This window comes from Osmerus eperlanus, chromosome 19 (assembly GCF_963692335.1).
Source record: "Osmerus eperlanus chromosome 19, fOsmEpe2.1, whole genome shotgun sequence".
NCBI classification, from domain to species: Eukaryota; Metazoa; Chordata; class Actinopteri; order Osmeriformes; family Osmeridae; genus Osmerus; species Osmerus eperlanus.
This window is the reverse complement of record NC_085036.1, coordinates 15006991-15032138: the sequence shown is the minus strand read 5'-3', so window position 1 is coordinate 15032138 and position 25148 is coordinate 15006991.

Genomic DNA, 25148 nt, shown 5'->3' with positions numbered 1-25148 from the left:
TTCCGACCTCCAAATCATCAGGGAGTGAACATTTGGCCTTTGCGTAGGCTATTAGTCAATGACCGATAAACGATGAACAACTCGTTCACGTAGCCTACTGAATAAGAATAGGCTATTAAATACTGTGGCCCAAAAAAAAACTGATTGCCGCCTCATAGATCAAGTTGTACAAACATTTGGAAATGTTTGCACTGTTTGATGTAATTTCATGCCGAATATCTCAACGGGCCACCTGTGCTCCTCGAGGCCGAAGATCTTCTGCTCCAGAGCACAGGAAACAGTATTTAACCAGAAGCACGTTTGTTGTTTGTGTTTTGAAATTTGAAACAGTTATGGGACCAACGTTTTATGAAACACAAGGAGAATCTTAGCAGACAGTATCTTTAGTGTGTCTGCCCGTAAGGGCCCGTAAGGGCAAAAGGAATGACTACCTTCATCAATCGATCAATAATAATCAAAATGATAAGGAACATCATCATAAACAAGGTAAAGTATTGATTATTTTATAATACATTGTGGACTAAACATTCTGAAATAAACCATTGAACTCATGTTAGATGGAGTTATTTCACAATATTTAGTTCACAACAGTTATGCAGGTGTTTGTGTTGAACATGCTCATGTTGGATGCAGCAGAGTAGCTGGTGTGGTTCTGCAGCCTGTGTTTGTTCCTGAGGGAAGGACTGACAGGAGACTGCTAGCTGGAGCTGCTGTGTTTAGGTGAACTGAATACTTCATATTTTTAACATGCAGAAGGAAATGGATCCAGTGCTCCCTGGTGTCTAATCCAACACACTGCCCCCTTCTGGAAACAAAACTAAGTGCAGATTAAAACCACAGTGTGTGTTCTCAAGAGACAAGACATCAGTAAACCTTCATCTGTTATCCACAAACATTAAAACGTCTGTTGCTTTCAGTTGGTGGATTCCCAATCTGAACCTGCTGAAACAGGAACAGATACTCGATCTGTAACCTTTGAGTTTTCGTCTTTTATGTTCAAAAATGTAAATATAGAGCCAACAAGTGCAAATAATGACATTTATATGAAACCCATGAATTCCTCATGACCTGAGATCATTTGTGTCTTAGCCACAGCAAACAGGATGTATACCATGGATTGTCATTGACTATTAATTGCCGAATTTAATTGGTCAGGCATGTTGGCATGTAAACAGGACATTGATGACAGATGAAGCTTCTTAATATCTATCTAACAGTATGAATGAAGCGCATCTTAGCTACACTTGACCCCCGGGTCCTAATGCCCATCTGTCCTTCTCCAGGAGCTCTGAGCTGGGATCTCCTGAGACAGCGAGAGCCTCAACTCCCCGACTGTCTCCCTGCCGTCTTTGAGAGCCGAGCTGTGCTACCCGTTGCCAGGGCTCGTTGCCAGGGCCCATTGCCAGGGCTACGTTGCCGGGCCCAGCTCTGCAGTTCCTCAGTGTCACCTTGGTGAAGTGCATGATCAAAAGCAAAGCTAAGGTCACAAGCAGCCTCCTCCCGTCTCTGTAATCATTCCCTCCATGAACCACAGCCCCATGCTCCGTGGCTCCTTAATAGACATGTGTTCTCCATAAGGCAGAAAGCCTGACGCACTACAGCCTGCCAGGGAACCTTGTGCTGGGTTGCGTGACTGTGAGAGAGGGCCCTGTAGTGGACGGACGCAGCCTGTGGAGAGAGGGGAGAGAGACACCAGCCTGTGGAGAGAGGAACAGAGAGGGGCGAGAGATACCAGCGTGTGGAAAGAGGAGCAGAGAGGGGCAAGAGACACCAGCGTGTGGAGAGAGGAGCAGAGAGGGAATAGAGACACCAGCATGTGGAGAGAGGAGCAGAGAGGGAATAGAGACACCAGCATGTGGAGAGAGGAGCAGAGAGGGGCAAGAGACACCAGCGTGTGGAGAGAGGAGCAGAGAGGGGCGAGAGACACCAGCGTGTGGAGAGAGGAGCAGAGAGGGGCAAGAAACACCAGCATGTGGAGAGAGGGGAGAGAGACACCAGCGTGTGGAGAGAGGAGCAGAGAGGGGCGAGAGACACCAGCGTGTGGAGAGAGGAGCAGAGAGGGGCGAGAGACACCAGCGTGTGGAGAGAGGCACTGGGTTGCTGCTGGGGGGGGGGAGCCACACCTCTGAGGCCCACTGTGCTTAGGTAAACACTAAAGTCACAATCACAACCACATCACATCGATCATAAACCTAAAAGGACATTGCACATCCAGTAATACAATCTGAATGCAATCTGCATATTTTCTTATGATGTGTTTTTGGCATGTCCATGCTTTAAGTAATTCAGACAGTTGAAGGTTGAAGGTAGACAGGAAGGCAGGAATTGAGAGCGGGGAAGACATGCAGCAAAGAGCCAGGACCGGATTCAAACCCAGGCCACTGCAGCAAGGCCGTCCACCCACTGAGCCAGCTGGTGTTAGGGCCGGGGTTAGGGCTAGGGCCAGGGCTAGGGTTAGGGCCAGGGCTAGGTTTAGGGCCAGGGCAAGGGGCCAGGGCCAGGGCCAGGGCCGGGGCCAGGGCCAGGGCCAGGGCAAGGGGCCAGACCTAGGGTTAGGGCCAGGGCCAGGGCCAGGGCAAGGGGCCAGACCTAGGGCCAGACCTAGGGTTAGGGCCAGGGCCAGGGCCAGGGCTAGGGCCAGAGCAAGGGGCCAGACCTAGGGCCAGACCTAGGGTTAGGGCGTGTTATGTACCTTACGTTTCAGTCGTGGACTCACTAAGACTGAGGCAGCAGCAGAGCTTGCAGACGCCCTGGAATTCCCGTCAAAAGACATCTTGTCAGCGGTGAGCTCATCAGGTCAGTAGCCCCCGCCCCCGCCCCCCGGGCAGGCTTGACTGTCAACCTCACTGCTGTCTGAGAGATGATGAGGGTGAGTAATGAGGGCAGAAGGGCAGTTTGGCTCCCCAGCCACCCCACCCTGTCTGCCCCGGCCGGCCAGCAGGGGCTCCATGGGGTCACCTGATCTGGAGCGCTCCTCTGAACCACCATCCTTTCAGTCAATCAGACACCACACTTCAGTGGGGTTTCCTTTTACCTCACTGATGTTTAGGAGGCTGGGATGCACGTCCAGATCAGCAGGCCTCCTGAGTGAGCCTAATGCAGCAGAGCATAGGGAGAGCACAGGGTCCTCACAGCTCACTGCTCTGATAGGATTTGGCCTACTCTTGCCCTCCACCAGCATAAACATCATGAGAACGTTATTCTCAAACTTCAAGCACCACACCCCCCCCCCCCCCCCCCCTGTGAGCTGTTACCTGCGTTTGACCCCCCTGCCTCGGTTTCTCCCCTGCTCCTCTGGTGTGACGCTCATCCCAGATGGCAGGGTGGCAAGGGGACCAGATGCGGGCCAACAGTTCAGCTCACTTGTGGTCCACACCACAGAATATTCCGCCCTTCAGAGAACATCATGGATGACGCTGGCTGAATGATATTTGACAATGTAGCGTTATATAGTCTCTAATTAGAGATCAGAGCAGTGTCTGGATCCAGCATCACATGGCAGAATGCAGTGTCAGAGTGAATACATACCATGCCTTCAGCATTAACAAGAAGGGGCAGGTTTCCATGGGTCAGGTATGTTTACTCTTTGATGAATGTAAAGGAATAATATGAATCCCATTCTCTTCTCTCAGCAGCCCTTATTAAAGTCAGTCATGGAGTCATTGTGTGTGCTGGAGCCAACGTCATGCTGTGATTAATGATGTGTGTGTGTGCGTATGTGTGTGTATGTACATGTGTGTGTGCATGTGTGTGAACATGTGTGTCCTCTGATGAACCAGTACCAATATATATGTATATGCATCGCAGCAGCCCGCCTGATATTCAATCTACCCAGACGCTCCCATGTCACCCCGCTCTTCATCTCACTCCACTGGCTACCCATCACAGCCTGCATCAGATTCATCTTCTTTTTCTGACAACCGTCTGGTGGTCCCACCTCTCAAGAGCGCCCGCTCCCAACCCAAGCTCATCTCCTGTCTGGCCCCCCAATGGTGGAATCATCTCCCCACCTCCATCAGAGATACTGTCTGTCTCTGCACCTTCAAGAAAAGGCTTAAGACACACTTGTTCCGGGAGTACAACGGTACTTAGGAAAGATTTGTTGGATCAGATGTTAGTTTATTTCCTCCAGGAACACAATGACACCTATTGAGGGACTTGTTGCACTTGTTGGTTCGATGTAACTGATTTAGCTACTTGTACTCGCTGTGAATTAAATTACTGTTGCTTGCTTACCTCCAGGTAAACTCTGGGCACTTTCGAGGATCATGTCATTTAACTGTAACTTGTTTAACTACATGCTCTTCTGGTTCTACCCATTTGCACTTATTTGCTTTTCACAATGTATGCTTCATGTTTTGGCTACCCACATTGTTTTCGGGCTATCTCATTTATGATCATTGACCTATGCACCTTTTGCTCTTTCTTGTAAGTCGCTTTGGATAAAAGCATCTGCTAAATGACTAAATTTGCGTACTTCTATAATATATACTGATACTTATCAAACGTGTGATTTTTTCAACTACATTGAATCTGGCCTTTTTCACTCCTATCAACAACTGTAGCAGATCAAAGTGACCTTCAAGTACGATTTACCATTTTAAAACAAAAAACAACAACATTTGATCATGTTTGAATGTTTCACCTCCAGCAGGCCACCTGAGGGGCAGGTGTCACCTCCAGCAGGTCACCTGAGGGGCAGGTGTCACCTCCACCAGGTGTCACCTCCGCCTGTGTGACAAGCACGTCCCTCAGGCTTCAACTTCGGCAGGTGCTGGAGTTCACGATGGGAGAGATGGCTGCTGACAGGATTACCACAGAAAAGCGACTGTAAGTTGTCAGATAATAAAGTTGCCCTCTTCAAATCCCCCATGGAGGCAGTCATCTGGCCACTTGAAGCTCACCCCCAACACACAGCTCGTACAGGTCTGGTGGTTACGCTGGGGAACATGGCTTAGCAGGGATTGGGGCGTTGGGAATCGGCAGACTGAGCTCAAAGGGATCAGGCTGACAAAAGATGATTATTTGGCTAAAGAGAGACGACAAAGGGCTCTGAGCTTCCTTGTTTGGAGCTAAGCTCATTTAGCTCTGCAAAGCCCATTATGGTAAGTCCAAGATCTCCTCTGCAAATAAAAAGGAAAACAAAGCAGGTCTAATTAGATGAGCTGGTTTCATTCACTGCGAAGGTTATAGAGCAAAATCACATCTTGTGAAACGATTTTGTTGCTCAGTCATCTTCTTCAGACGTGTGTCCTGTCCAACAACAAATATAAACTTGACTTTGCTGGAGAATGATTTCTCACTGTCTGTGAAACAAAGAAAAAGTCTATAAAAAACACATTAATTAAATAGGCTAATACCTGGATGTCTTGGTCTCATTAAATGTTGTTCATGTAAAAAAAACATCTAAGATCTTACAAAATGTAAGATGTGGCCCTGTCTGACAGTGACTCCCTACAGATCAGGCCGTGACCATATCACAGGGGACCCTTTGGGTGTGTGAGTGAACGAACAACTCTGCCCTTAATTCTGAAGCTTTCCTGCCGTCAGGGACAGTTCAGCCGTGAGCAGGCACCAGCCGTGATAGGAAGCCAGGGATTGAGTGCCTGCGCTCTGGCTTCAAAAGGCTCTTATCAACAGAGTGATTCACAGCTTGGCCCAGCTGTTGCCCCTTCAGCCCTCAGGCCCCACAGGGTCAGTCACAGCCAGACAGAGCCCAACGAGACATGATGACACCTCTCTGTGAGGAAGACCAACCCATCCCAGCAAGATCCATGCTGCCCCTCGTCTTCACCTTGTTCTCTTTCCTCCTCCTACCTGTTGTGCCTGCGGAACTCAGACCCAGAACCTTTTCTGCTGTGGAGGCCTAACGCTCCCTGGCTCCATTCTGGCTCTGCCAGTGGCTGATAAGATAGCAGGAGAGTCAGGCGCGTGGATAAAAGCATACCCCAGCCAACACACAGGCTCCAGATGAGCTGCCTTGATCGAGATACAGTAGAAATGAGACAGCCAGACTGAGACTGATACCCATCTGCAGGCCTCGCCAGAGGCAGTCTGACTCGTCCAGAGGCAGTCTGTGTGCTGCCGTCCAGAGGCAGTCTGTGTGCTGCCGGCCAGAGAGACAAAGACGAGGGAGGGGAGGGGAGGGGAGGGGAGGGGAGGGGAGGGGAGGGGGGGGTAGTGGTAGAGATGGAGACGTGGTAGGCAGGCCAGAGGAGGGACGCTTGTAAGCAGGGGTACAGATGGGATTTTTGAACTGGGGGGGACCAAGCTGTCAGGAAATGATTCCAACTCAATTAGTTATTTTGTGTAATGTTATATATATGTATATACATATATACAGTACCAGTCAGACAGGCAATGTTTATTGCAGCTTCAGTATATGAAGCTGCAATAAACATTAGTATGTCAATCACGCACCAAAACTTCATGCCCTCTGCAAATGTTTTATTTAAACATTTGCTGATCTCAGCAGGATGTAAATTATTACAAATATAACAATGTGTATGTAAACGGTATCAAGTATAAACACTTAAACAATAGATTTACATAAATAAAATAAGTATAGCCTTCATAGCATGAAATGTGAAATGAAATTTACACTTTAAATTAAATATTCGGAATTCCCTCTGCAAGTATGACTTTTCTTTGTAATTGTTTTTCCAATAATAAACCAATTTATAAAAAAAAAAGAATTCCCTCTGCAGCCAAACAAATGTACCCTCTAGAGGCAGGACTCAATAGGTCCCAAAAACATCTCTCCTCCTTTCATTTCCCTGAAGATATTGCTGGGCTGTCTGTCTTGTCTGTCCAGTTTGTCAAGTCTGTCTTGGTGAATATGGCACACAGCAATGCCATTGAGCCTTTTTTGTGTTGTGGTTGATCGCAACCAATAGGTTAATGAAAGGGAGCGAGCCAAACATTTCAATTTTAACCAGCCAAACGAACGGGGCTACTAACGTCATCTCCATGACAAACAGGAAGACGCCAAACCTAAAAGCACAAACGCCGGCTCCAAAAATACTTTAAATAAGCATAATACACTTTGCTTATTTAAGTAAGGGTCTTATTTAAGCCTCAACCCCAACCCAGCCTAAACCCCAACCCCAGCCTCAACCCCAACCCAGCCCCAGCCCCAGCCTCAACCCCAGCCCCAACCCCAGCCTCAACCCCAACCCAGCCCCAGCCTCAACCCCAGCCCGAGCCTCAGCCCTCAGCTGAGGTATGAGAGAAATGCCCTGCAGGTCAGGTCATCCCTCAGGGGTGATGCCTCCTATCCCCACCTGTCAGGGGCCGAGCAGCCAGGCTTTTGTTCCAGAGTGTGTTTGGAAGATAAGCTCTGTCAGAGCACACGCTGGTGTAAGAGGCCGTCTAGACATCTCACCTCGGCCTGCTCCTTCACTCCTCACTTCAAACGTCCGGGGGGGGGGAGTAGAGCCAGCCGGGGTGTGTGAGGGATGGTCAGACACCCTCCCCCCACCACCACTTGAAGGGACGAGGAGAGGGTCCTTCAGAGCTGCTGGAGGGCTGGAGCGTGTTTCCCCAGATTACAGGCACTCTGACTCCAGGGGTGCAAGGGAGGAATCCAAACAGGCTGGCAGAGATGGTTATCACCCAGACAGGAAGGGTGTTGCTGGGGGGGGGGGGGGGGGGGTAGGGGTGGCCACAGATGACAGCAGACAGTGAGTGGTCAACACCTCCTCTTCCTTCCCCCCCCATCCTCAACACAACTTTCCCCCAATGGCACCTCTGTTCAGCTCTGCTTAAAGTTTATTTTATGGGAGTGGGTGTATATGTTTGCAATGAGCATTGGTGTGTGTTGTAGTGTACAGGTGTGTGGGTGTGCAGGTAGGGGCGTAGTGTCTGTCAGATGGCGCTAGCAGGAACAAGGGAGGTGGGTATCTCCTGCTCTGATCATGCAACAGTACGAACACACAGCTGGGGAATGCCAAGACATCAGAGATGGTTCAGACAGACCTCAGATACAGGGTGAAGTCCCGTGTCTGCAACGGTTACTGTTCTTTTGAACTCTATATGGTATATGTGTGTGTGTGTTAGACAGAGAGAGAGAGAGAGAGAGAGAGAGAGAGAGAGAGAGAGAGAGAGAGAGAGAGAGAGAGAGAGAGAGAGAGAGAGAGAGAGAGAGAGAGAGAGAGAGAGAGAGAGAGAGAGAGAGAGATAGTAGTGTTGATAGAATTCAGGGTGCCTTGGGTGCCAGACTGACAGCACTCTGATGAAACTGATAGCTGTCTGTCAGAGAACAGACTCAGATGGGAGAGGATGTCAACTGAAGGCTGACAAACACCCACCAGGATCACACAGTCTGCTCTCCTGCATCAAGCTTTACCTGTCCTCCTGCCAGCACAGCAGAGGAGGAGATAGGAGATAATGTATGGACATGCCCAGAGGGATGGGAGGACTCCATAGCTATTAGCTCAACCCTCCTTTAGTTAACCTGAGCACTCAGTGTTGAACAGAAGCAGGGTAAACATTGACACTGAAGGGAGGGGAGGGGTGGAGGGGAGAAAGGCTGGAGAAGGGGGAAAAAAGGAGGATAGGAGACTGTCTGCTGTGTCAGTGTAGACAATCATAATCCACAATGACATCTATTGGCTGGCAGCATACTCCAAAACACACACATACTGAACACACACACACACTCACGTACTGTACACACACACACTCACACAGTATAACCTAAAGTATTCAACCCCACCTTGAAAGCAAGACTAAAGCTTCAAGGTGAGAAATAACCATTGTCTGAATCCAATCCAAAGCTTTGAGTTGTGATGGAAGTTTGAGGTGAAGGGCTCCAGTGAGAACCCCTCCCCAGAGACTGTAGCCTGTCTGGGTACACAAGCCTCCCTCAGTCCCTCCCTGACAAACAGCTCCCTGGAACAGCGGCCTCCCTGTTTCCCACCGGCATGGCGACACTTTAAAGTGTTTCCAAGGGAACATCAGTCTTCCCACACAAAGCCCTCAAAAAAGGCAAACATGGTACAAAACGCAGAGCATTAGAGCCATTTAATCAGCTGGCTTAGAGGGAGAGGTGCTTTCTAAGGCGCTCGCTCTGAACCCAGGGCTAATTGTCTGGGCATTGTCTCTGCCTGCCCTGGACAAGAGAGGCTCTGTCAAAGCCTCAGCCCACATTTGGAGAAGAGCGAGAGTGTAATGTTTGTTTTTGAGGTGTTCTCCTGTTTTCTTGCTCTCCGCTCACATTGTCCAGATCTGTGGTGGCTGTTGTCTGCTGGCACGATAACCTCCTGAAGAGGCCGTCTGAGTGAGTCAGCCTGCCGCCGGTCCAGGAGCACAGCCTCTCTGTGGATCTACACCTGCAAGGGCTCCCTCATCACACACTAACCCTAACCCTAACCCAGGAGCACAGCCTCTCTGTGGATCTACACCTGCAAGGGCTCCCTCATCACACGTTCACTCACAGCAGGTAATCCCTCGCCTGACAGCACACACAAAAACAGCCGAGCCGAGCTCTTTTCAGACTCTAAGTACCTTTTATCCCCATTCCAGCTAATTGAAGTTTTATGCTGTTTCAGTTCAGCTTTTCAGGATCAACAGGAGTTTCTCTCCAGCATCAAAAGGAAGCAGAAGTTGTTGTGCTACATTCAGTATGTGTGTTTATGTTTATTGTAACAGTCAGAAAAGGAAGGAAATGTTTAGATGTATTTTTGGGATCAAATGGGGAAAGGCTAAGGATTTTGTTGATTTTTCTGTATCCATATTCATTGCTTATCTATCAGCATCCCCAAAACAACTTTCACAAAGTTGTCTCTATACTTTCATGGGATGTAAGTTTCAACAGCATGCTGTGTGTGTAAGTCTGTGTGTGTGTGTGTGTGTGTGTGTGTGTGTATGCATCTTTCTATACAAACTATTTTGTCTCAGCATGCAGGATTGCTCATTAAAGCCCATGTCTGTCAACACGCCTCATTATCCCAAAGTGATCTCTGCCAACCACAACGGCTCCTGCAGGCCTTGTTCTCTCCAGAATAGCAGCTCTGCGTGTTTTGACACATTATATTTCAGCACTTCCAATGTTTACATCAGTGTGGGACCACCCAGGGGATCTGTCCTTGTTGCTTCATCGCCGAGTGAGTTGAACCTACGAGCCTCTCTCTGTCTCCTCTGTCCTTCTCTCTGTCTCCTCTGTCTCCTCTGTCCTCTCTGAGTTGTCTGTCCTTCTGTCTGTGTCCCCTGTCCCTTTCTCTGTCTCCTCTGTCCTCTCTGTCTCCTCTGTCATTCTCTCTGTCTCCTCTTTCCTTCTGTGTCTCCCCTGTCCTCTCTGTGTCTCCTCTGTCCTTCTATCTGTGTCCTCTGTCCCTTTCTCTGTCTCCTTTGTCATTCTCTCTGTTTCCTTTGTCCTCTGTCTCCTCTGTCCTTCTCTCTGTCTCATCTGTGATCTCTGTCTCCTCTGTCCTTCTCTCTGTGTCCTCTGTCCCTTTCTCTGTCTCCTTTGTCCCTTTCTCTGTCTCCTCTGTCCTTCTCTCTGTCTCCTCAGGAGAGGGAGGGTGTCAGGATTCCTTGATTATTGCCATGACAACCTTCCTGGATCTCCAGGGAGCTCTCTGTGAAACACAGCTGACAGTCTCCTTCCCCAGATCACTTTTCGATCACTTTTCGAGAGAAGGACAGAGGAGACAGAGAGAAGGACAAAGGAGACAGAGAGAAGGACGAAGGCTTGAGCACAACCATTTTTCTCTCATATATATTTATTATTTTTATTGTTTCTTTTCCCACCCCTAAAGATCCATCAATATTTGGACTACATAGACAACGTCGGTGTCAAAAGTTTAGTCTTGGTAGCGATTCTTCTTATGCCCTTTGCTAGCCTGGTCCTAACCGGACTCTCGTACATTGCATTTGTACAGAGAGTCTGGCCTCGCTCCATTGACAAGCGTTGACTTCCTTGTAGGCAGGTACTCTGTTGAAGTTTAAAACTATTGGATCTGCCCAGAGCCACTCTGATCTGCCATAACCAATCGCTAGCGTTCGCCTTAGCCAATTCCTTCACCACTACTGTAACAGAGCTAGCTGCCATAGCTGGAAAATCAAACTGTTCCCGAACCCCGTGGGGAGGAGGGCCACAACATCATGGCCACCAACAAAACTCAGCAAAACTTGTTCTTGCTCCGGCTTTAGCTGTTGGATATTCGGCAGCGTTGCCACAACGGACCGAATGGCTTTGCTCGCATCTTTCTCCGCTGCCATTACGGAACAACAACACAAACTAGCGCACGACATCAACGTCATCGTTCTCAGCCACTCCCTCTGTTCGCTGATTCGCCGGTAGAAAATCAACCTGAAAAATCTGAATCTTGAATCGCGATTCCATCTGAAATACTGCCGGTGACAACGTTGTTACAATAGCTTGTTTCAAAGGGGGTTCAGCTTGTTTCAAAGGGGGTTATTAATGAAATATGCAATATGAGTAAGCTAAATGCTTGAAAATATCACTAGAAGGGAAAAACTTAAGGGGACAGACCCACCTGCAACCGACGCAAGAAAGCACACCCTACAATTTCCCCAGAAATTGTAGCCTCTCTAGTTGTATTTGTGCCTGAATGAGCTGTTGTTCTCCATCACATTCAGGCAGTGTAGCACTGTCTCATGAACACACTGCAGCTACCAAATAGTTTATGATGTTGTTCTTGTTGCTCTGTACCATGTCATATTGTAGTTGAGATGTTGTTGCACTGTGCCTGGTGAAAGACAGGCTGTCCTAGGCTTTGAGCACCAAAATACTGTCAGAACTATATCCTTTTGATCCTTGATTATCTGCTGTCCTTTCTGGATGCGTTATTTAAATGTCGCTTTGGATAATTTAGCGACATGTAAATTAATTAACCGAATATTCAAAAATGTAACTGATCTACATTTATTCATTTAGCAGACGCTTTTATCCAAAGATGATCTGACAGATAATTGTTACGGCTCATCAGCGGGTCGCATTAAGAAGCTCCCTGAGCTCTTTAATCCTAATATGACATCACGCTAGGAAGTGCCAGCTAATCACACAGACAGACTGCTCTAACCGACCATCTCTACTTAACCATAGTAGATGATGCTAAACACATGGTCCTGTGGTTGTGTTCACACACATTGGGATCTTATTCAAGTGGAATTACCTTTCTCACTCACTGGCTCAAGGGGGAAAGGACCTGATGATGTAATATCATCTAGCGTTTTACCGTACAAATATATAAGTGATGAAGTATGGCAATGTAACTGCTGTGTTAAGAATAATTAATAGACATTTTGTCAACTCCATGAACTGTTTGTCAGCTAACTGACAGGTCAGTTTTATGTGGTTTTGGTCAAAAGGTTAATCAGTAAAGACACAATGGGAAAATGGCATCAAAAGAATAATGTTGGTACGAATGGATAATCATCTCTCTCTCCCTAATCTGTGTTGTATCACCTTCATCAGGACCTGGCATGGACCTGAGTTCTGACAGTCTAGCAGGAGAGAAGGTAAATCCTCAGATTACCAGTCTCTCATGATATTAGGCCCTAATCTGCTCTCATCCGCTCTGCGACAGACATGGAAACTAAAACACTGGGCTTGGGTCTACAGAGATGTATCATATTGTTGTCATTGTATATTGTCATGCATGGAATACTTCATGACAATTATGCGAACAGATGAACTACTTTCTGAAATGTATCTTTCCTCCATAAACTGTGATTTAGTTGTGGATACTGTCATGTAGTTTTGAAAAACATTTAGATGGAATCAGTTTCGGAAATCTTCTGTTTTTTACAGTCGAAGGTTTCAAGAAGAAGATTAAACTCCAATCTGCCAGTTTCAACCTTCCTCCAGGGGAGCTTCATGACTTGCAGATTAAAGGATATTTGTTTTAAATAGGGTAGTTAATAGATCAGTGCTGATCTGTGATACTGGTTTTCACAGTCTATAAACCCTCAGAAAACACCCATTGTAGGATCGTATCACAGACACGACACGGCAGGAAAGCAGACGCTGGTTTCAGACGCTGTCGTCCACGTTGGCTGGAAACTGACGACTGATAAGTTCACTGATATGTCATCTGACAGGATGTGGTGTGCATGGGGGGAAATTACCCTCCAACAGGTGCAGGAGGAACCAAGGCAGGCAAGCTCCAGGCCTGGGAGCAAGGCAGGTACTCCATCACGGAAGGCCTTGTCACTCCTGATATAGAGGAGGCCCTCTAATGCCCACTCCCACAGCTAACATGCTCTAACTTACCCTGACATCTGTCATATGCTACATGAAATCATTAACACACAGACCACTAGATCTATGAAATCATTAACACACAGACCACTAGATCTATGAAATCATTAACACACAGACCACGATCTATGTCATCTTCCTTGCAAGCGCCCCTCAAGACCAGTATGTTCTCAGCTGGGCCGAGCCCAAAACTTGTCATGACACGCTTTCCTCAGAGAGCCGCCGAGAAGCAACGCCACCATGGTTGTTGCCAGGAGCAGAGGTGCCTATCACTGTCCATCAACACGTGTATCATGAAAGGCCACTAGCTTCCTGATGAGATCCCACCCGTCTGGTGACACCAGCAGGGACAAGGCAGCGAGGCAGTGAGGGGGAAAGGCCATCAGCCTGAGGGCTCTGTGTCATTTAGTTCCAATCACAAACCAGCCTTCAACACAACCTGACAAGTTGCATATGTCCCCTCCAAAATGTCTGTTTCTGCTCTTAGCAAAGATCCTTAAAACAATTCAGAACCAGAAGCTGGAAGGGATTCATTTAAATGTCATAAAACAGATGGTATTATTCCTCCTTGTTGTGCTTCTCTCGTACCTGTTCATCCGTGAAAACATACAGTTAGCCATTGGGGATGTTGTGCAGCTAAGCCTCGTTGACCTGGAGGCCGTTGGCTAGCGGTGGCCATCTTGAATCTGGGTGGTTTGATTTCCGTCTGAGCAGAGAGCTGATCAGCAGTCTGAAATCAACCAGACTCTTCCTGCTGTCATGACCAGGAACACCTTTAAATCGCATTTACATTACTTTCACATCACATACCAGATGCAATCCAAAGCGACGCAGTTTTTCAGATATTTCAGTGTGTTTGAGCCAAGAAATGGTCGTCATTTTCCTCTCAACCCCCAGCCCCAGCCCCTGCCCCCCAGTCCCCAGTCCCCAGCCCCTGCCCCCCAGTCCCCAGCCCCCAGCCCCCTATCCCACTGTCCCTGTGGCCTGGGTAGCCTCCACTAATGTTCACTGTCATGTCATATCCACTCGATGGAGAATCAGGTCATCTTTCCAGGGACCAAACCCATGTTCCTTATCAGACAATAGCCAGGATAACCTGAACCTCCTGCCACAGTACCGGTGTGACAGGAGGTGATGAAAGGTTTTCTAGTGAATCAGTCCCTCCTGAGGTCTTAGTGAGTGTCGTGTCAGACCCCAGCAGGTGACCTCAACACTGCTCCCCCTGCTGTGGCTGGACGTGACACCATTACTGCGAAAGGTCACCTGTCTGCTGTCCATGAACACGACGCAGAGAGGCCTGTCCATGGCCTTGAGACTTCAGCACTGTGGGGAGACACAGCAGCCAGGCACAAGTCAGGTTAGGCTCCCCAGGTCCAGCCAGGTGGAAAAGAAGGAAAATCAAACCCTGCCCCCAGAGATAAAAGGCCAGTCGCTGCTCACAGCCTCGGAGCAGAGCGCCTCGCGTCTATCATCTGCTCATCTCCACGGTGATAGTCAAGAGAACTGCTTACATACCTTGACAGGTGGGATGGAAAAGCAAGGGTACAAGATGTCCTGAGTCACATTGAGTGTGAAAATGTGTACTTTATCTAAATATCATTAGAACTGCCATTTGTCGCGAGATTAACTTGATATTTGTTAATATACAAAGATAACTCATTTGTCAATTTATCAATCCAATCTAGAGAAAGCATGTTACAGTGCTATGACAGTTCTGTGCTTGAAAAACTTGTATGTATTTTGTATTTTTCACAAGCCTTAACTCACAACATAAAACGTTTTCTTTTGTAGTAGTAGTGCAACTTGTGTACGACATATTGCAAAACTATCAAGTTGCAATGTAACAGAACATTTATGGTTACATGATTAAATATAATTAATAATATGGAAGATTATATCCCTTATATCTCTCACCTTTGAGAGGTACTCTGTCAAACGCATTAGAAAACCTCAACAGCATCTTCATCTTACAAGCCACACAACACACCCCTCTTAGTTTTCACAAGATGAGTATTAAAGTACATCTTCTCATTTCCTTCTTTCCTGCTCTATATTTCCCCTTTATTGGCAGAGAGCTGGTTGTGTTTTAACTCTCCCCCTCATAATAAAATCACTGTGGCGACGCTGTAACTGGTGCAAAAAGTCAGGGTTTCTCCTGGGAGGAGCATTGATCTAAAAGCCCTCATATCGCGCTTCTCCCCACTCATGTCTCCGCTGGGTGGATTTTCTCCTTGGCTGAGCAGAGCATCTCCTTGGCTGAGCAGAGCATCTCCTTGGCTGAGCAGAGCATCTCCACCGGCTTGGAAACGTGGTGAGGAGGTCACTACAAGTTCCCCCGTCAGCAGAAAACTTCCCTCTGCAGAGTTGGAGTATTCTGGTGGGTGGGAGGGAGGGAGGGAGGGAAGAGACCTTGGCATCAGACCAGACTCAAGCCAAGTTTTTGTCTGGAGCTAAGCTTTATTCTCACCCTGCACACAGCCTCCTAACTCTAACCCTCCTCTCCAGACCACAGCCTCCTAACTCTAACCCTCCTCTCCAGACCACAGCCTCCTAACTCTAACCCTCCTCTCCAGACCACAGCCTCCTAACTCTAACCCTCCTGTCCAGACCACAGCCTCCTAACTCTAACCCTCCTCTCCAGACCACAGCCTCCTAACTCTAACCCTCCTCTCCAGACCACAGCCTCCTAACTCTAACCCTCCTCTCCAGACCACAGCCTCCTAACTCTAACCCTCCTGTCCAGACCACAGCCTCCTAACTCTAACCCTCCTCTCCAGACCACAGCCTCCTAACTAACCCTCCTCTCCAGACCACAGCCTCCTAACTCTAACCCTCCTCTCCAGACCACAGCCTCCTAACTCTAACCCTCCTCTCCAGACCACAGCCTCCTAACTCTAACCCTCCTGTCCAGACCACAGCCTCCTAACTCTAACCCTCCTCTCCAGACCACAGCCTCCTAACTCTAACCCTCCTCTCCAGACCACAGCCTCCTCTCCAACCAGAGGTGGGGAGGGGAACAGCAGAGGCAGGGAGGGGAACAGCAGAAGCAGGGAGGAGAACAGCAGAGGCAGGGGCCTGAGCAGGCCATCAGCTCACATAAGTAAAATATTTAGTGAGGCGGGTTAAAGATACAAACGAGAGAGCTAGCACACAAAGGGCCTCTAACCCTAACCTCTAACCCTGAGCTGGGTGCCAGAGCTGGGTTCCTGGGTGGGGAAGTCAAGCGAAGAGGGTTTCTTTCCTTTTTTCGGGACAGGAAAGCTTGAAAGGACTCATCAATTAAACATCATCAGTGGCATGCTGGAATGGCGAAGCGACAAGAACCATTGTTTGTCAACATTTGTCGTTATCCCTGAAGAATGTGGCCCACAAACGCACGTCTGTCTTATACATCACGGTGCTGAATTATTCATCAGTTGACTTTCATCATAATAACAAGAAGCTTGAGGAAAACAGACAGCAAGGTTCTCTCAGTGAATCTCTGAATTATTCATTTTTAGCGTATATCATTTAGTTCAGTTGTGTTACAATAAAAACTGTACCGAATGTGCACTTACAGAATATCCCTGCTTAAAACATAAAAATAATCAGATCTAAAAACATTACATTTGTATTTCAAATGTCAAAAAGTTTTGATAGGAAATATGACACCAAGACATGATGAGTAATAATTTTAATATGAATAATTTCCCAAATTTTATAGATTCACTTTAAACAGAATGTGATGAAACCGCATCCTTGTGCTTTAAAGTTTAGAGTTGCGATGCTGTTTCCATACATTTAATAATAAAAGGTACCAGAAGCCCTGCCGGCCATAGATATATATATAAAGACTAGATGTCTTACTTATATATATCTATGCTGCCGGCCACATAAATGAAGCATACAGACCTCCTTCAGAGGCAGGAAGAGGACACACGTGAAGACGTGAATTATTCAAACTCTGGACATGACAGCAACGACCACGCCAAGCAGGCACAGCCCCACGCCAAGCAGGCACAGCCCCACGCCAAGCAGGCACAGCCCCACGCCGAGCAGGCACAGCCCCACGCCGAGCAGGCACAGCCCCACGCCGAGCAGGCACAGCCCCACGCCGAGCAGGCACAGCCCCACGCCAAGCAGGCACAGCCCCACGCCAAGCAGGCACAGCCCCACGCCGAGCAGGCACAGCCCCACGCCAAGCAGGCACAGCCCCATGGGAAGCCCACCGCCGTGCCAGCGATGTTCTGGGAAGCCTCATCACACCGTTATGACCACACCGCTATGACCACACCGCTATGACCACACCGCTAATCTTTGGTTTTTCACCATTTATGCTTCATGTTTTGGCTACCTGCAATGATTGGGGCGTCTCGTTGTTATGATCAGTGACCTATGCACTTTTGTAAAGCTCTCTCTTTGAAGTCGCTTTGAATAAAAGCATCTGCTAAATGAATAAATGTAAATGTAATGTGTGTACGGAACATTCAAATACCCAGAGAAACACAAGGAGGCAGAGAAACACAAGGAGGCCACTGACAGATTATTTTGTCACACTTGAGGCCTGCACACTGACTCCGAAATCCGTGTCCGAAATGTTCGCACGTAAAAAAATAAATACGACCTCACGTTATGTCAATTGTGCTTACACACTGCCTCTGAAACTTTCGTCAGTCAAAAAATAGTTCGGATCGGGTTTGATTTTCTGCGTTTTTCGCATCCATAGCCGGCACATTGAGAGGTTTTTGACAATTCAGAGCCACCGAATGTTGAGGCTGACAATTACAAAAAAACGCATACAGAAATGTTGCACTCAGTGTGCGAGGGCTTTACTGCTGAGAGACAAGAGTGAGACATGAGACAAAGTGCACAAAGTATTAGATCAATGGGACCCTATGGGTAAACATGGGAGCCTATGGGTAAAAATGGGACCCTATGGGTAAACATGGGACCCTATGGGTAAACATGGAGATTGTAAAATGATACAGTTTACAGTTTCGATGTAAACTGTAGACTGCAGTTGGGGAGCTTGTGAATCAAACATATTCAACTTGTAGTAGGAAAAATCTGAATGTAAAATTCAAAACACTGCAAGCTCACCACCTTTTCACTAATTTCCAACCAATGGGCTTTAAAGCCATCTCGTGGTTGAACAAGGTAAGTGTTAGAATATGATGCGTAGAAGTTGGTAAGACGGATATAATCATATATATAATCTTATTTAATAATAGATAGAATAATAGATAGAATAGGAAAGAGATATTAGTTAGAAGTAGTGTTCAGCGTGTTCACTGTTCATGGTTGATGAGAAAACAAACAGTAATCTGGTTCCTGGGTCCCTCCTCTCAGAGACACAGCGTGACTCTGCCCTACTTTGTAACGTCACATCAAACCAGATGATATTACATTTCATTGACAGTTGCTTGAATTGAATCTGACCGCAGGTCAGGGTTATAAGGTTGTGGCCTCGTCCCTTCATCTGTGACCAGCCAGACCCAGCAACACCTGGCTGTGTTCTCCCAGCAACACCTGGCTGTGTTCTCCCAGCAACACCTGGCTGTGTTCTCCCAGCAACACCTGGCTGTGTTCTCCCAGCAACACCTGGCTGTGTTCTCCCAGCAACACCTGGCTGTGTTCTCCCAGCAACACCTGGCTGTGTTCTCCCAGCAACACCTGGCTGTGTTCTCCCAGCAACACCTGCCTGTAGACGCTCTTATCCAGAGCGACTTACAGTAAGTACAGGGACATTCCCCCCGAAGCAAGTAGGGTGAAGTGCCTTGCCCAAGGACACAACGTCATTTGGCACGGCTGGGAATCGAACTGGCAACCTTCAGATTACTAGCCCGACTCCCTCACCACTCAGCCATCTGACTCCCTAGACACGCTCAGCAACACCTGCCTGTAGACACGCCCAGCAACACCTGCCTGTAGACACGCTCAGCAACACACCACACACAGGCTCCCTCACCACACACAAAGCAGGATTTTAGTTCACCTGCAGATCAAAGATGACCCTGGCTCAGGAGTCTCCTTGAGAGAGGTATTCCCTGCTCCGTACTGAACAGCAAAGTGGGGCCATAATTCCAGCTGAAAACACACAGAGCCTGAAATACACACATTCAGCTTACTTTCGGGGGGGGGGTTAAATTCTCTTTCTTTTTACATGAAAGTGATGGACACCTTATTTTCCATCACAAAAAGCTACATACCTACTTGGCTACAGTACATCAAGGAAAATCCATTATCGCCCACTCACACACAAATAAAAACTCTACACTCCCTCGCTCTCTCTCCAAGCTGAGGTCAGTCCTTCACAACCAACAGCAACCCTAACCCTAACCCAAGCCACGGCGTGTGGGGATCAAGCAGGCTCCTTAGCCTCTGCTGTGGTGGAAAGGCTGGTCTCTGGTTACCTGTGCTCCCTCTCAGGATTGTGAGGGTTATTACGAGATGCGCTGGAGTGGAGGTGGATGTGACTCCTTTTTTCGAGCTGTCAGAGGGAGGCTGTGCTGATGTGCCAAACACAGGGAGCGTTGGGCAGCAGGTCAGGTTACGGCCCTGCTAGAGCTGGTCACACTCGGCTCCAGTTGCTCGTAACGGCGGATCGCTTTCCCCCCGGCTGCCACATGAAGCAGTCTGTTCCAAGTGACGGGATGGTTATTTATTCATCACAGTGGGGAAGAAGGGTAGAGATGTTGTGAATGGGGGTCCTTGTCATCTGCAGCGCAGGAAACAGCTGACACAGAGAGTATCTGTTACTCTTCCCTCTATTCCAGCCCCCCCAACCCAGCCCCCCAGCCCCTCCCCCCCCCCCAACAACACCAGCCCCCTCAGCCCAGCCCACCCACCCCCACCTAGCCCTCCTTGTCCAGCCTCCAGCCCCACTAGCCCTCTTTGTACAGCCTCCAGCTCCACCTTCTACTCTCCGACCACAGAGACTCATGACACACCTGACACACCTGACACACCTGACACACCTGACACAGCCTCTCCGTCATTCACACCACTGGAGTGGCCTCTGGGATGCCGATAGAAAACCTCCCTTTACACCAAAACCTCCCCAGTTAAACCCAAACTATTCCCACCACAGCACAGCCTGCGCCTGGCAGCAACACCAGCCTGTCTGACTCAGCAGCGACCTGCAAGGTCATGGCAGGGCAGTGTATCAGGGTCAGGGCAGTGTATCAGGGGCAGGGCAGTGTATCAGGGTCAGGGCAGTGTATCAGGGTCAGGGCAGTGTATCAGGGTCAGGGCAGTGTATCAGGGGCAGGGCAGTGTATCAGGGGCAGGGCAGTGTATCAGGGGCAGGGCAGTGTATCAGGGGCAGGGCAGTGTATCAGGGGCAGTTTATCAGGGGCAGGGCAGTGTATCAGGGTCAGGGCAGTGTATCAGGGTCAGGGCAGTGTATCAGGGTCACAGGCAGTGTATCAGGGGCAGGGCAGTGTATCAGGGTCAGGGCAGTGTATCAGGGGCAGTCTATCAGGGGCAGTGTATCAGGGGCAGGGCAGTGTATCAGGGTCAGGGCAGTGTATCAGGGTCACAGGCAGTGTATCAGGGGCAGGGCAGTGTATCAGGGGCAGTTTATCAGGGGCAGTGTATCAGGGGCAGGGCAGTGTATCAGGGTCAGGGCAGTGTATCAGGGTCACAGGCAGTGTATCAGGGGCAGGGCAGTGTATCAGGGGCAGGGCAGTGTATCAGGGGCAGTTTATCAGGGGCAGGGCAGTGTATCAGGGTCAGGGCAGTGTATCAGGGGCAGGTCAGTGTATCAGGGGCAGTTTATCAGGGGCAGGGCAGTGTATCAGGGGCAGTTTATCAGGGGCAGGGCAGTGTATCAGGGGCAGGGCAGTGTATCAGGGGCAGTTTATCAGGGGCAGGGCAGTGTATCAGAGGCAGGGCAGTGTATCAGGGGCAGTTTATCAGGGGCAGGGCAGTGTATCAGGGGCAGGGCAGTGTATCAGTGGCAGTGTATCAGGGGCAGGGCAGTGTATCAGGGGCAGGGCAGTGTATCAGGGGCAGTTTATCAGGGGCAGGGCAGTGTATCAGAGGCAGGGGCAGGTGGCTGAGATAAGGCCCTGTATATGCCAGTGTCTTTTACACACAGGGCTTGGTTAACAGGTTATCAGTCCTTTCACTCTGGAGGTATCCTGATACTCGGCTCCTCAGCCCAGCGGAGAGAAAGTGGCCCCCGTGCGAGGCCCCTCTCCCCCACTCCCCCTTGCACAGCCGCCCAGACACCTGAGAGCGTCCACGGTGTGAAATCTCACACGAATCCCCACTCTGTGGAGCCTTCGGCTCACCGTGCTGGCACGGCTCAGAGTCGCTCCTCCTCACTTTCCCTGCTCACACAACGGGGGCCCTCTGCTCCCAGATGCCCCCACCATGCCCCAGAGAGTGGGGGGCCCTACCCCCGAACCCCCCAGGCCCCAGAGAGTGGGGGGCCCTACCCCCGGACCCCCCAGGCCCCCAGAGAAACCTCCACACAAGGCAGCTGTCTGTACAGCCAGCCTCCAGCACTAACCAGCAGGTGAACTGCATTCAATATTGATCATGGCGCTCAGGATCACTGTGAAGCCGGGAAACGCTTTAATTAAACTGGAGCTCACCTCAAAAGCTGCATTCACAGACGTCAGTCAGCAACGGAGGGATGGAGTGAAACCGTATCTGGCCACTTTCCTCCTCACCGTGGCAACAAAGAGGCCAGGGTCCTGTCCCTATTGTAGCGGACTGCCCGTCTCCAGGAACGTGTAACTGAACTCACCCACCCTCATTGTGTGGGTTGTAAGCAATATGTTCCTCTGTGTGATGGGTGAGCACATTAACACAGATTCTTTTCTCTGCAGGTTTCCTGATACCTGGGGTGTTTGTTACAGTGCATTTGATTTTCAGCAACCCCATAGAGGTCTACCCAGCAGTTCTAGAGGCTGCTGACAGCCTGCGCGAGAACATAATTTCCACCGGCTTCAGGAGCTTTTATTGTGAAAATAGATTTGTAACTTGGACTTTGCTCGTAAAAGTCACATCGAAATCATGACTGCTAGGTTTGTATTTGGTTGGGATTGAAGACATGTAAGCAAATTGTAAGTGTTAAAACACTGTTAACAACCATGGTAAGTTCAGGTAAGACTATAGAAGTATAGCAGTGTTTCCAATTGTTCATTTGCATTTTTAACTGTCGAATACTGAGCTCAGTAATAAACAGTGGAGGGACTTTGCTGCCCTCTGGTGGACAGCAGTGCTTAACACAAGGAATATTGCTTCCATTCCATTCTTGCTGCAAGTTACCATCACATCTTGTATTGCACAAAACACAGCAGTGAAATATCTGATAACAAACCAAACAATATAAAACTAACTAGGAACTTTTATAATTGCATTGAAGGCTTAATATTTACATTTAAACACCACCAAATGTGTTGGTTTTGAATTCACCTCTTCAAAATTTTAATATGTATTAAAAAAATAAAATAATTAAGATCCCAAAATTCAAGGTTCGGAAAATTCAGGTAGCTCAAATAAAATTAATTCAGATCCCAACAATACCCCCAAAAAAATCAAGCTTCAATTTTAGCTGCTCAAATTCGAATGGTGAAATTCAGATTTAAAAAAATTCTGAACCGAAAAACTTTGAGCCGAAAAAATTCAGATTGCAACATTCGGGATAGCATGGATAGGTAAGGCAATCAAGCCTGAATGCAATCAAACTATTTCACTTCTCCGAGAAGGGTCCAACTGCAGACCTCTCTCCTCAGGCCCCTCTCATCCAGGTGTAGCTGCAGGCAGTCATGCATGCATACATGAAGGTCAGTCATACATGCAGATCAGTCATAAATGCATACATGCAGATCAGTCATACATGCACACATGCAGATCAGTCATACATACAGGGAGTCAGGTGGCTGAGCGGTTAGGGAATCGGGCTAGTAATCTGAAGGTTGCCGGTTTTATTCCTGTCCGAGCGAAATGACGTTGTGTCCTTGGGAAAGGCACTTCATCCCACTTGCCTTGGGGGAATGTCCCTGTACTTACTGTAAGACGCTCTGGATAAGAGCGTCTGCTAAATGAATAAATATAAATATATGCATACATGCAGATCAGTCATACATGCAGATCAGTCACAATCACAGCCTGGGGTCTGAAGAGTGTTTTTTTCGCCTCAAATCTTTTTCACCTAAAAAAATGTTGACCAAAAGATTTTGGCGATCTGAATTTCACCATTCGAATTTGAGCAGGCTGAAATTTGTTTTATTTGAATTTTGGGGATCTGAATTTTACTGTTAGAATTTGAGCAACCTGAATTTTATTTTATTGAATTTTGGAGATTTGAATTTTACTGTTAGAATTTGAGCAACTTGAATTTTTGAACCTTGAATTCTTGGATCAGAATTATATTTACACTGAAATCAATTAAGATTTCAATTTTAAAGCGGTGAATTCAAAACCAACAAATTCGGAGGTGTTTAAATTTAAATATTAAGTATTCAATTCCTTTTAAATTTCAAAACATTATGTCACTGATATGCTTCCATAGATATCCACACTCTGTATTTTTGGCGCTCACATAGCTCTATAACTGTAAAATAGAAGAGGGTTGTTCTTCTGGTTAGCAGTCCCACACGTCATTAGTATCATTACTCGTATTTAGCTGCCTCTACCTACCCTATCTAATACTTGGTCAGCTTAGTTTTCCCTGTATATTTACTGATAGATTATTAAAGCAATCACGAGAGGCCTATCAAATTGACATTTATTCATTTAGCAGACGCTTTTATCCAAATGATGATCATAAGTCTGTAGAGCAGTCGATGCCATTTAATAGCCGAAAGATTGGGAGTGAATGGATACGTGCAGGGCAGTTTTCCCAACTTACAGCGCGGATATCTGGTCACGTGATCCCCTGACACATAACGATAACTTCTAGTAAATATGTTATATAAACCAGTATTCAAAAATACATTTGAATCTTATTTACGATTTTGGGGGCATATTTTCAGTTTGCAGATGGTAGGCCTACGGTTTTATTTTTTTAATTTTAATTCATGAAATGCAATATGAGTAAGTGCTTAAAAATATCACTAGAAGGAAAAAACTTAAGTGGAAGTTTAAGTCATAACAGTCGTTTTGGTATAACTGTTTCAAATGTGAGGCTGCCACGTAGGCAGTGTTGGAGATTACGTAACGCCGGTACATGTATTCCGTTTTCAGAATACAAATTATGAGTAGCTAATTTACTATTTAAATAGTTGGTATTTAGAATACAGTTACATTGTTGAAATCAATGGATTACATTACGATACTTGTCTGTTTCACGGGTTTATTCACTCTCTAAATAAATTAAGGCAACTCCATGCATTTCCCAGAACTTCTATCTGGTTGTTTCTACGCTGTACGAACACAACTAGCTACATCTATCGCTCCCATGTCATTGCCTCTCGTTCTTTCCTTTTGCAATACTATTGGCTAAGCCAATGCATGGCCATTGCATGCACGGGGGATGCAAACTCACGTACTGTGGTTGGCCAAAGCATGCCTCGAGTCTCATCCACTCTCAAGTAGTTCTTAAGAGACACGTACAAGGGTTCTCCTTACGAGCATGTTCGGGAAACGCACGTAAGAAATAACGATGGTTCGTTATTTTGCTCTTAAGTAAGACTTTATTTATATAGCACATTTCATACAAGAATTGTAGCTCAAGGTGCTTTACATAAAATCAATAAAAACAATAATACAAGTGATAAAAGTAATAATTAAAATAGCAAATTATAAAAACAATAATATAACTAATAAAAGTAGTAAAAGCCTTCTGAGATCAAATTAATTAAATGCTTCGGTAAAAAGGTAGGTTTTAAGCTGTCTTTTAAAAATGTCTAGCGTATTTGATTCCCTAATATTTATGGGTAATTTGTTCCATAGTTTTGGGGCGTAATTGACAAAGGCCGAATCA